This window comes from Dromaius novaehollandiae, chromosome 11, assembly GCF_036370855.1.
Source record: "Dromaius novaehollandiae isolate bDroNov1 chromosome 11, bDroNov1.hap1, whole genome shotgun sequence".
NCBI lineage: Eukaryota > Metazoa > Chordata > Aves > Casuariiformes > Dromaiidae > Dromaius > Dromaius novaehollandiae.
The window spans coordinates 14567313-14577999 of NC_088108.1; positions in this window are offsets into that span (position 1 = coordinate 14567313).

Below are 10687 nucleotides of genomic sequence, written 5' to 3' on the forward strand. Positions count from 1 at the left end.
AGAGTCATCCTAGATGAGGCGGTTGTTAGCCCCATCAATCCTTTTTAAGGCCTCCATTTGCAGCAGAAAGGAGCAGGGAAGGGGGAGGGGGGCAGTTTGTATTTGTCAGGCAGTGCCATCTGTTCCCTCCAGCTACAGACAGCTACACCAGCCCTTGCATGCTTGAGCTTAGCCTTAGCACAGAGGTGAGGGCTGTCACTCTGCAGCCTGAACCATCCACCAAAGAGCGAGATACTACCGCACTAGACATCTGGGGTATTAAACAAGACCAAAACTAAATGCTGTCATTTGTTTCCTTAATTGCAATGCCTCTGGCTGGGGCCAGAAGGCATAGTAACATATGGTTACTGTAGGAATACCTGCCGTATCAGTTTCAGCAGAGATGCTTTCAAACAAACAGGTTTAGTACACGAATTGCCCAGAGCATTACTACCTATAGTCCTAAGCCAGTCCGCTTGTTTTCTTAGCTTCTGTTTCTAATCCCAGTGTCTGCATTATTAAAACAGTCCACATCTTCAACCAGAAGACTGGATTTGCCTTCATGATGACTCTGGAAACTGGCATTTCTGCCACCCCAGCCTCCCTACCTCCACTTTCAGCCTCATCCCCCATTTTCAGCACATTCTTCCTGATCATTTTTCCTTTGCTCTTCTGGAATTTGTGCTGTCTCTGAATCACATTACCATGAGCCATGCTTATGGGCTCGGACTGGGAATGGCAGGAGCAGAGTTGTCAGCTCTTACATTGTACCCTCCACAGCTCCTCCTGGGATGCAGCATGGGAATTGCACCTGCCAAACCACAGTCAAATGGTTCTGGATTTTCCACTAAAAATTCACAGCTATTTTTCCCTCTCTTACCTCTGGACAGTTACAGCTTTTGAACTGTGGATTTTATGTCCTTGTTGCGTTTCACATGTGAGTGTCATCGGTTCATCTGAGGAGGGAAGTGAAAGGGACTGTTCTACACCGTAACTTCAGGCTCTGGCTGTACTTAGGTTTAGAGAATGCTTATGAATGATATATGTTTAACATCAGGTTTTACAGAGGCACTTCCAGGTCATGTAAGCCTGTCAGCTGGAACCAAGCTGCATCAGTAGGATTTCGCACCAAGCAAACTGTGCCCTGCTCCAGTCTGCACCCCTGCGCATTGCCCTGCTGCTAGCAGTCTGCTGAAGCAATCTTGGGAGGGAGGGTGCTGGTTCACAGTTTAGGCTATGGGCTACAACTATCTCTGCAACTAGTTATATCAAGGTTGGTGCTGTTGAATCCCCATGTTCAGGCAATATCAGAGGATATAACTTCAAAGTTTAAATTGGTAGCTTGAGTAAACCAGAGTGCTACTGCTCCCACAGCATGTCTAGGAGGGGCAATGAGAGAACAAACCCCTGCCACTAACACAGTTTGGAAGAGGACATTTCCATCTTCAGCCAAAGAGCTGGTCAGTTCTATGTTCCTCATTAGACTTCCCATGTGGTTGTGACAGGGGTGCTTTGTCTCTCTATGCCTAGGCTGCCTGCTATAAATTGGAGATGCCCGTGCCAGTTCCATCATTTCCATGGCAGACTTCTAAGGGCTTCAAATGCCTCTTAGATGAACAAGCAAAACCCTTGCATGTTCTCATCAGAGGCTCTGGTGTGCTTTACTACCAGCACAGTCCATGACTTGGCACACTAGCCAGCACTCACCAGGTTAATGTGAACACAGGTTTGCAGAAATCATTTTGGCTTTAGCAATGGCTTGGCTGGTGCTGAGTGCACCACACACAGCCAACAGCTGGGCTCCATGGGGAGCGGGAAAAAAGAAAACAACCATACATGCATGCAAAAACCATCAGTCAGGCTCCTTTTAAATGATTAATGGAGTGCACAGTGGAAGGCTTTTCTATTCTCAAATCTTCACATGGTTATATAAACCTTAACTCATCCAAGCTACTGAGGGCCTGTGTTTGTTTGTGGGCATTAATAGTTGCAGTGGTGTTCTAATTAGACCAGAGAATGAAGAGTCCCACAGGGAAACAGGGGAAACCCCACATCACTCAAGTCATTTAAACATTCAGGGATATAAAATACAGCAGAGAAGTTCTAGACGGAACAGTGCTCAGGGGAGGGAGGGGTTACGGCCACCACAAAAGCTGTTTCTGCCTCTCTTAAGTCCATCAAATTAAGATTATTAATTATTTAGGATGCTACAGTAATAATTATCCCTAAATAATCACCTCAGCCACTGAAATAGCCCTGTCCAGCCCCAAAGCATCTCACAGGGCCTCACAGATTCCCAGGCAGTCTCTTCCCTCATTACCTGTGGTCTTAGACTCCCTAATGCACCCTTGGAAAATTAAAGGCTGGTGACACAGCAGAAGGGAACCATACCAGCCAAGGTCCAGCCACCCACCAGATGTCTGAACTGGGACCTGGGGTAGAGGGTCATGGGAGCTATTTCCACATGAGAGGGAAGAAGGGAGCAGGTGGCTCAGATGCCAGCAGCTTTCCTGGGGGGTGCTCGCTGGGTGCCAGCCAGCACTGAGCAGGGAAAGACCACAGGGACCTGCTGAGCCGAAGCTTCTCTGAAGGCAACAGGGAGCTATGGTCTGGTCTTGCTGGCCCTCTCCTCTAGCACTTTCTTGAGCACCTGTCCAAGAAGAACTTGAGTGTGCTCTCAAAATCATTCCCAGAGCACTGCTCTCCCCAAATCCATCACCTATTTTTGTGCTGGATTCCCCATGGCCCATCCCAGCGGCATTCATGCTTGTAGCATGCTGCTGTGATTTCTCCTCCTGCTCTCTCTCTGGTGCATGAGGTTTATGCCAGAGGGCAGGAATGCACAGCTTCCCTCCTTTCCATCACATCCAGTGGCACCTTATGACTGAGGATTTAACTTAGCCAAGATTTTACAATGCCCGCACCCTGAAGAAAAGCTGGTGGACCCACAGCATCAGTGAACCCACTCTGAAAGCCAAGAATCAGCTCTCCCCCTCTGCATCCAGCCTCTTCTTCCTCATCCAGGCAAATCTTGGCTGCTGCCTGGCCAGATCCTTGCTCATCAGCCCAGCACTTGGAGTGACCCAGCAGGCTGTGTTGCCCAGCCTCCCAGGGGTTTGCGTAATGGGGAAGTGTCACAGATTAGAGACAAGAGAGCAGTGACTACAATATAAAAGCAAACTGAATAATTAAAGAGAGGAGCTGTTCCTCGCAGAGAACAAAATGAAAGAATTGTGTGATTTGAGCAGAAGTGACCTTTACACTTCATTACAAGGAGGTGGCATCCTTATAGGGTTATTAATATTTCCTGCTGAATTAGCCTGGGTTAAAAATGGCTCAAAGGAATGAACAGGGAGAGAGAGAGTGTGCATAAAAATATATCATACTGTCTTTCTCTCCTCCTCTTTACTTTTTACCTTTTTTAAAAATCTGTTGAATTAAAAGCAGAAGAGCTGAATGATGAAGACTGCCCCCCAGGAATACGGCTTTGTAAGGAAGGGTGAGAGCCACAGAGTGACCTGGCTGAGAGCTTTTCCTTCTGCACAGGCTGTGCTTTGACGAGAAGTCCGCATGATACCTCTGTGGCTGCTTCCCCACATTCTCTTCCAGGGGAGGGAGCATGTCTTCATTCACCAAGGTGCAAACTCACTTTGACACGTCATGGGACTGACTGGCCAGGAGATTTTGAGCAGGGGTGGAGCTTGGTGTTGCTATGGTTGGGTCCATGTGGAGTCACCAGCATCTCCCACGGCATCATAGGTCTCATGCCTGCTCTCACAGTTATTGTTCACATCCCTCTTGACCAAGCAATTCTCCTCCCCGCTGCCCCACTGGACACCTTCCTAATCTTATCACTGGGAAAATGGACAACTCTGCTCAACAAGCTTCACCCCATCACACTCTGCAGGCATTTACACCCTGATGCGAGGAAGGGACATATCTCCTCCTTCCCAAATGGAGACAAAGCCAAGGATTATTTCAGCAGCAGATAGCCTGTAAAATGCCACTGAGAGCAGAGCTGCTTCAATGCTGTAGCTGACAGAACTTCCTACACACCAGAAACTCTTTTTTTCACAAGGAGAACACAGAAAACAACCTTTACTTTAGCACATCCCAGCAGAGACAGGCCCGTGCAGCCTTACAAGAGCATGACAGGCAATGATATCCCAAAGCACCGTGTGAGTTAGATGAGCAAAGCTGAACTGAGTGATCTGAACCAAAAACAAAGTTGCAGTTTTGCTGCTCAGAGCCTCAAGGTGTACACAGTTGTGCTTTTTGCTCAGATCACTCAGTGTCATATTGGACGCATTGCTGTCTTTGCAGATGCAAAAGTGCTGCTACCTTCATAACAGGTCCAGGTACCTGGATGCTTCTCTGGAAGCCTGACCTAAACAATTTCTTTTAGTGCCTCTCTCTTCCCAGCAATGACGGACAGCAGAAAAATCCACCCAAGCAAACAGAAGAAGAAAGAAACGTGAAAGCAAGTGCACATCAATAAGGAATGAGGGTGCTGTGGTGGAGCCTGCAATCAGCCTCATGGGCTGCATTGTTACCACAGTGGTTACCTCCAAACCACCCTTTTCAGAGTCACAGGAGACCACTCTCCCCTGCCCCACTCATGGAGGGGGTTCTTGCAAATTTAATGCAAAAAAACACGAAACAAAAAGAGAGTTTAGGCTTTAAAGCCACCATGAAATGGGCACAGTGGCAGCTGTTGCTCTGCTGCTGAATCAGAGCCCCTCACTTATTCATAGGCCTCCCCAGGGCACTGACAGCCAAGTGGATAATAAATGCCAGTGACCGTCTACTCTCACCGCCACCAGGTGTTGTTATCCTGGCTGTAAGGGAGACACAGAGCAACTAAATAACATACCATCAGCTGCACCAGACTGATGTATCAGAGGCAGGCAGAAGACATGAGACACCTCACCAACCAGCCAGTGCCTCCAGCGCCATCTGAGTGTTGCCCCCAACAAATGCACAGGTTCTAGTCTCTCACCCTACAAGATTTAGCCAGTGTCTGTTACTACAGCTGAGCCCCACATGGCCTTTAAAGCTACCTTCACTGTGAAGAAGGGCAATGCTCTTATGACCATGGGAAGGGGGAAACTGAGGCGCAGAGGGAATGGAGGACTTGCCTGAATTCTGAACAGAGCAGGGAAATATCCCAGGGATGGAGGCCAAGAAACTGATGCTCCAGGGAGAGGAACATGAGGAGATATTGCAAGCCAAAGAACAGCCCAAGTTTTTCTCTTTTTGCTGGAGATAATTGCCCAGCTAGAACAGGTTTAGTGGTGAAAGGGAAGAAAATGCAGACTTAAGCTGTCCTTGATGCTAGGAGAAGGCATGAATGTTAAGGGAGAGGAAGGCTGAACTAAACTTCCCCGAGCTGGGTCAGGGAGGCAGGAACGCCATCCATCAAGAGTGCAGGTGAGCTCCATCACCCTTCTGTCCCCAAGAGCATCCATCCCAGGTCATCTCAGTCTGGGCTGTGATCCTGAAGGAAGAAGCAGCCTCTCGGGGCAGTTTCCCTTGTCATGGTGCCAGGGAGCTCTCCCTGCCTCGCAAAGTTTCATAGCCAGCAAGGAACCCCTTGAACCTTTCAGACTAAGAAAGCTCTTGCACAAAAAAAGAAGGTAACTTCCACCAAACAACTTCTTTGGCTAATCACCCTAACAACAGCTGCTCTGCTTCTGTCCACAGGCTGGGCAGGACTGCAGACTTCTCTGCTGAGTGGCAATGGATGGGAGCAGGACTGCCTTCTGGGAGCTGTTGCAAGCTGCTGCCACGTGCATGCTACCTCATCCAGCAGGGAGCATCTAACAGGGCTGTGCTGAATCTTCCCCTTTTGCTAATTTGTCCTTCCAAGGGCCAGGGAGCCTGTTCCCCTGTAAAAACAGCATTATTTTCTTTAGAAGCTGTGCCCCCAGCACACACATGAACCCTCAGCTCCTGGCACTAGTAACAGAACATATTCCCACTGTTTGTTTCACCTCCATATATGAAGAGGGAGACAAAGTCTATCCAGAGTCCTTCTGCAGTCCCAAGATGTTACCTTGATTCCAGCCAGATAAGAGCTGAGTGTGGCCCAGACACTATCCACAGACTCTGGAGCTGTACAGCTAGCAAAAGTAGGAATCGATTGGCAGGATCGCCATTATCTGTGATGATTCACGGGCCACAGAGATCACAGCTTGACTTGTAGATGTCACTGGGACCTGGCGGTTAAGGAAAAACATCCTATTTATGAAGTGGGATGAATTAAGATTGTTGAGGTATAGCACACATGGGAGCTGCTGCCTGCTTTGCAGAGCAGAACGACTCTTCAAGCACCACACGAGGCTGCAGGACTCCTCTGCAGGGCTTCTCTGCAGGGATGCCACGTGGTGCCACTAGCTGGGAAAGGGCCACCCAGGCAGGGTGTGCAGAGCTGGGTCTCTCAGTCACAGCCAAATGGGCTGGCTTTCTAAATGGCTTCCTGGGGCTAGCTCACACTGTGCTGCTGCTGCAGCTCATTTTTTACCTAAGTCTTCTCTCATAAAACAAATCAGAAGTGACTGTTTGGACTAGACATGTTTTCTGTGAGAACTTTCACATAGGCTGAAAAAGTAATGGTTTTCAAAGGAAAAGCCCATGGGCTTCCAGTGCTATTCCACTGAGCAAGGGAAGCTTAGTTCTCCATGGAGCTGTCTCAAAAATGAGAATCTCTGAGGTCTAGTAGACTTGGTACCAAGACTAATACTCTCAGGTGGAAAGTAATTTTTTCCTTCCTTCAACAGCAATTTTGCTCTATGTTCAATAGCTTATGCTCATTATCCAAATTCATGCAGCCCTCCCATCCCTCCCTCTCTGCCTACTTGTACTCACCCACGCTTCTTCCACAAATGGCTCAGGACGAAAAGGGATTCAGGATTCAGAGAGACAAAAGGAACATTTACAAGCTGCCCACCATGTCACCCTCAGCCTCCATGGCCACATCAGCACCTCCCATTTGCATTTAGAGCCTGGCCAGGATTTAGGACAAATCACTAAGAAGGGAAACATTTCCTCTGTCCCCAGTGTAGGCAGGTGACAAGGCGCAAAGCAAAGCCACACTAGCTCTGCTACAGTGGCTACTGTTGGCTGGATATTGCAAGGCTGGATTTGTCTATGGATAAGGCAAGTTTCCTGACTTCTGCCCGATGTCTTGTCCATAGGCTGCAGTGCAATACCCAGTCCTGAGTGGTCGCTGCAGCAGACCTAAGCAATCTCCTGAATATGGCCCTGAACAAGGAGGTACCTCAGTCAGCAGGGAAGTATAGGAGGGTAGGAGACACACAGCTCTCCCCGATTTGCAAGGGAGCCAGAGTTGTTCCCATCCAGGAGCACCAGCAAAATTGGTATCACCTTAAAATCTGCATCTGTTTCTGGGCTGAGTAAGGTGTGAAGGCATAAATCTGCAAAGCTCTCCAGCAAAACTCCCCTGCAGCACAGGGACACTGGTGCCAGTACCACTGGCTGTCAGGGACCAACAAGAGACAAGCTAACCAGGTGTGGGTGACAAACTAAAGCCAGACTCCCCCTCTAACCCAACTGCTGAGCAGCAATATAGGGGTGTGCGTCACCACAAATATCATCCTGTTTCCATGGAGACCAGATTAACAGTGTGGCTGAGAGAAGCTGTGCTCCTAATCTCTCCCAGAGAAAAGAGCTTGCTGATACAAGGGACTTTCAAACATATTTAATCCAAAGGCAGGGTTTTCCTTTCCATGTTCTTTCTAATCCTGCTAGTGGTTACTACACAATCCTGAACCCAGGGCAATAGCACCAAGGAGTCCAGGTACCCACAGCCTCCACAATCCTCTGCTAAAATAGGATCTGCCCTCCCCTTTTGTAGAAGTTTGGCTGTCTTAAAAGCTAATACTCAGGTGCCCCAGCCCATCATGTTCAGGTGATCTGCAAAAAGATAACTGCATTGGTAAATCACCATGTTCTGGTGATAGGACTAAGGATTGAGGATGGAGACCACCATGTCCATCAGCAAAAAGATCCAGCTCCAGTCTTTTATATGGAATCAGACATTTTATTGACTTTCTTCTCCTGATCTTTTACACTTCTTGCTGTGTCGTACCCCAGGTAAGAGCAGATGTCAGAAGAGCACCAGATGATTTCCCCAGTGCAGTTTAGTTTCACAGTTTTAGCTAAGAACGTGTTGGTAATCGACTTCCACAAAGCTAAGCTTGACTACTATCACTGCGAAGAAGTTCCCTGCTATACCCCTAGCCTCACCTGCATTTGGGTTGTGTTGAGTTTGCATCTGTGCCCATGAAGAAGGTGAGGAGAGTAGCTCATCACAGAGCATCCCTGGGCAGGCTCTGGTGAGTTCAGGCAGCCCGGTGGGAACAGCTGCACAGCAGCAGGCAACTTGCAGACATCCCCCTCTGGCTCGACCTCCATGCTCCACTCCAGGCCGAGGCAAGGCCTTGGTAATTGGAGTCCAAAACAATTCCCAGCCTAGTGGTAAGAAGTCTAAATCCTTGATGAGAAGTTAGTGCTGGAATGGTGAGGGCTCCTGAATTTGGGTTGTGGACCCCGGACTACATGGGCCAAGAAATCCTCTTGTGCAAACCCTAGCCTTCCCCAGGGGAACCTCCTCCAGATTCCAAACTTAATCCTAGTTTAGAGATTAGGAAGACAGTTACCATGTGTTCTACTTTTAGCTGCCCTGCAAACACAAGTACAGCAGAATGAGGTCTGCTTCTCCTCCAGATCTTTTTGGCTTGGTCTATCCATTTCCTGATGGACAACTCATGTCTCCAAATGCTTCACATGTTCTCCCCAGCCCTCTCTGCCCATCCAAGGCAGGGCCCTACATTTTCAAAGCATCAGGCAAGGGCCATCACTGCACAGCTTTTCTTGATTTTCATGGAATTCATTGTGATTTAGCCTCAGCAACTCCTCTAAAACTCCAGGCTGATTGAACACTGCATGCCTCCGTGCTTGCTGTATTTCTGTTGGGGTGTGCTGAGGTCCATGGAAGCTGCTCGTACTCTGCTCCAGCTGTGATGAGTCAGAGGCATGTGGAACAGCTCTGGCTGCTGAGCCAAACAAGACATTCAAGGCTTTGCTGCCTTCCTGTTGCTTCCAGGAGTTAAAAGGAATGTGACTACTTGCTTTCTCTTCCCTTCACCCCAATACTTTGTCAGGCGATTCCTGACAAATTTTGACAGTGCCAGGGAGATGAAGAAGGAGAGAGTGTGACTGGGAAAGTTCATTTCAATCTCAATTTCCTTCTTGTTCTCCTCACCAGAGGAGTTGATGATGTGCTACACATCCAGAGGCATAGTCGTCCTTACTGGCTTGCACAGCCCTTGCACTTGGGTTGGGTCTTGTAAGTCAGCAGTAATACAAGGTCTCACCTGAGTCAGCGCTCTGGCCCTCCCCTGGGATACTGCAGGTGCTGAGGCTTTTCTTGGCAGTCAATACACATGCAAGCTCCAAGCTTCCCAAAACACAGCTCTAACACAGGCACAATATGTATTTGGAAAGGGCCAAGCTTCAGCACATCTGTGTCCTGCAGCTATGGGCGATGAAGAGTTGGTTTCCTCTCCAGTCTCAATGAAAGGACATCTTTAAAGAACCATACTCCTTCTGATCAGCATCTTTGATTTTAAGATGAGAGTTCTGTTGTGGGCTAGAGCTGGCATTTGGGATAAGAGGGAGCAAAATTATATGTAGCAGATTTTGGGACAGGGTTTAAGACATCTACTTCCATGGGCCTCCTGTGACTTAAAGATTCCTGCAGTTTTCCTCAGGGCTGTGCAAGGCAGCTGAAATTCAGTAGAAATGGAAGCAAGGGGCAGGCTAAAGCAGAGTGCTGAAAAATGCTGTGTTTACAATAGCTCCTTTTATAGGGTTTGACTGGCCTAGTGATAGGCCCCTGGTTGCTGCCTCACATCCATGGCCACTCCAGGGCGGACAGCCAAGACTATTTCATTTGCATGGGTCCCCAAACTCTTCCAGGTCACCCCTCCAGCCCGTCTCTGACACTAGCCCTGACTACCAGAACCTGAGATAAAAATGCAGAACATTATTATTTGTGTGCAAAGGAGGTCACACTGTCAGCAACGAGGCCACATCTAGAGGCCCACAGGCCATAATAAAAGAATTCCAGGAAGGATGATCTGCAACATAGTGGTTTCTGGCTGGAATCAGCCCCTCATTCCTTCATCCAACTGGGAGCGGGGAGGTCCGGGCAGTGTAGGCAAGAGGAAAGAGTAGAAAAGAAGCCGGCCTGAGCATGCCACGGAGGGAGAGGACATGGCAACTGTCTTATTACCTGTGACCTTTGGGCACCTCAGTTGTCCTTGCAGAGCACTCAGGGCAGGAGCAGTGCAGGAGGGAGGCTGAAGTGGACAAGGCACTTAGCATGGCTGGGCACCTCAGGAATTTCCTCCCACTCACAGGCAGGGTGCCTTGCAGGGGGAGAGTGAGCAGGGGGGATGGCTTTGCTGACTTGGCCCCAGCTGTCTGGCCCGATGTGTCCTCAACAGGGTCTGTCACGCTCCACCGCTGTGGCTTGCTTTTGCTGGAGGGCAGGAGCTCAGCAACAGAGAGGCAACCAGAGAGAGGAAAGCGGGAAGAAGGGGCAGATGAGATGAATAGGTAGCATGAGGATAATAAAGGAGGACAGTTGGCCTAGAAAACTCAAAGATTAATCGGCAAGAAA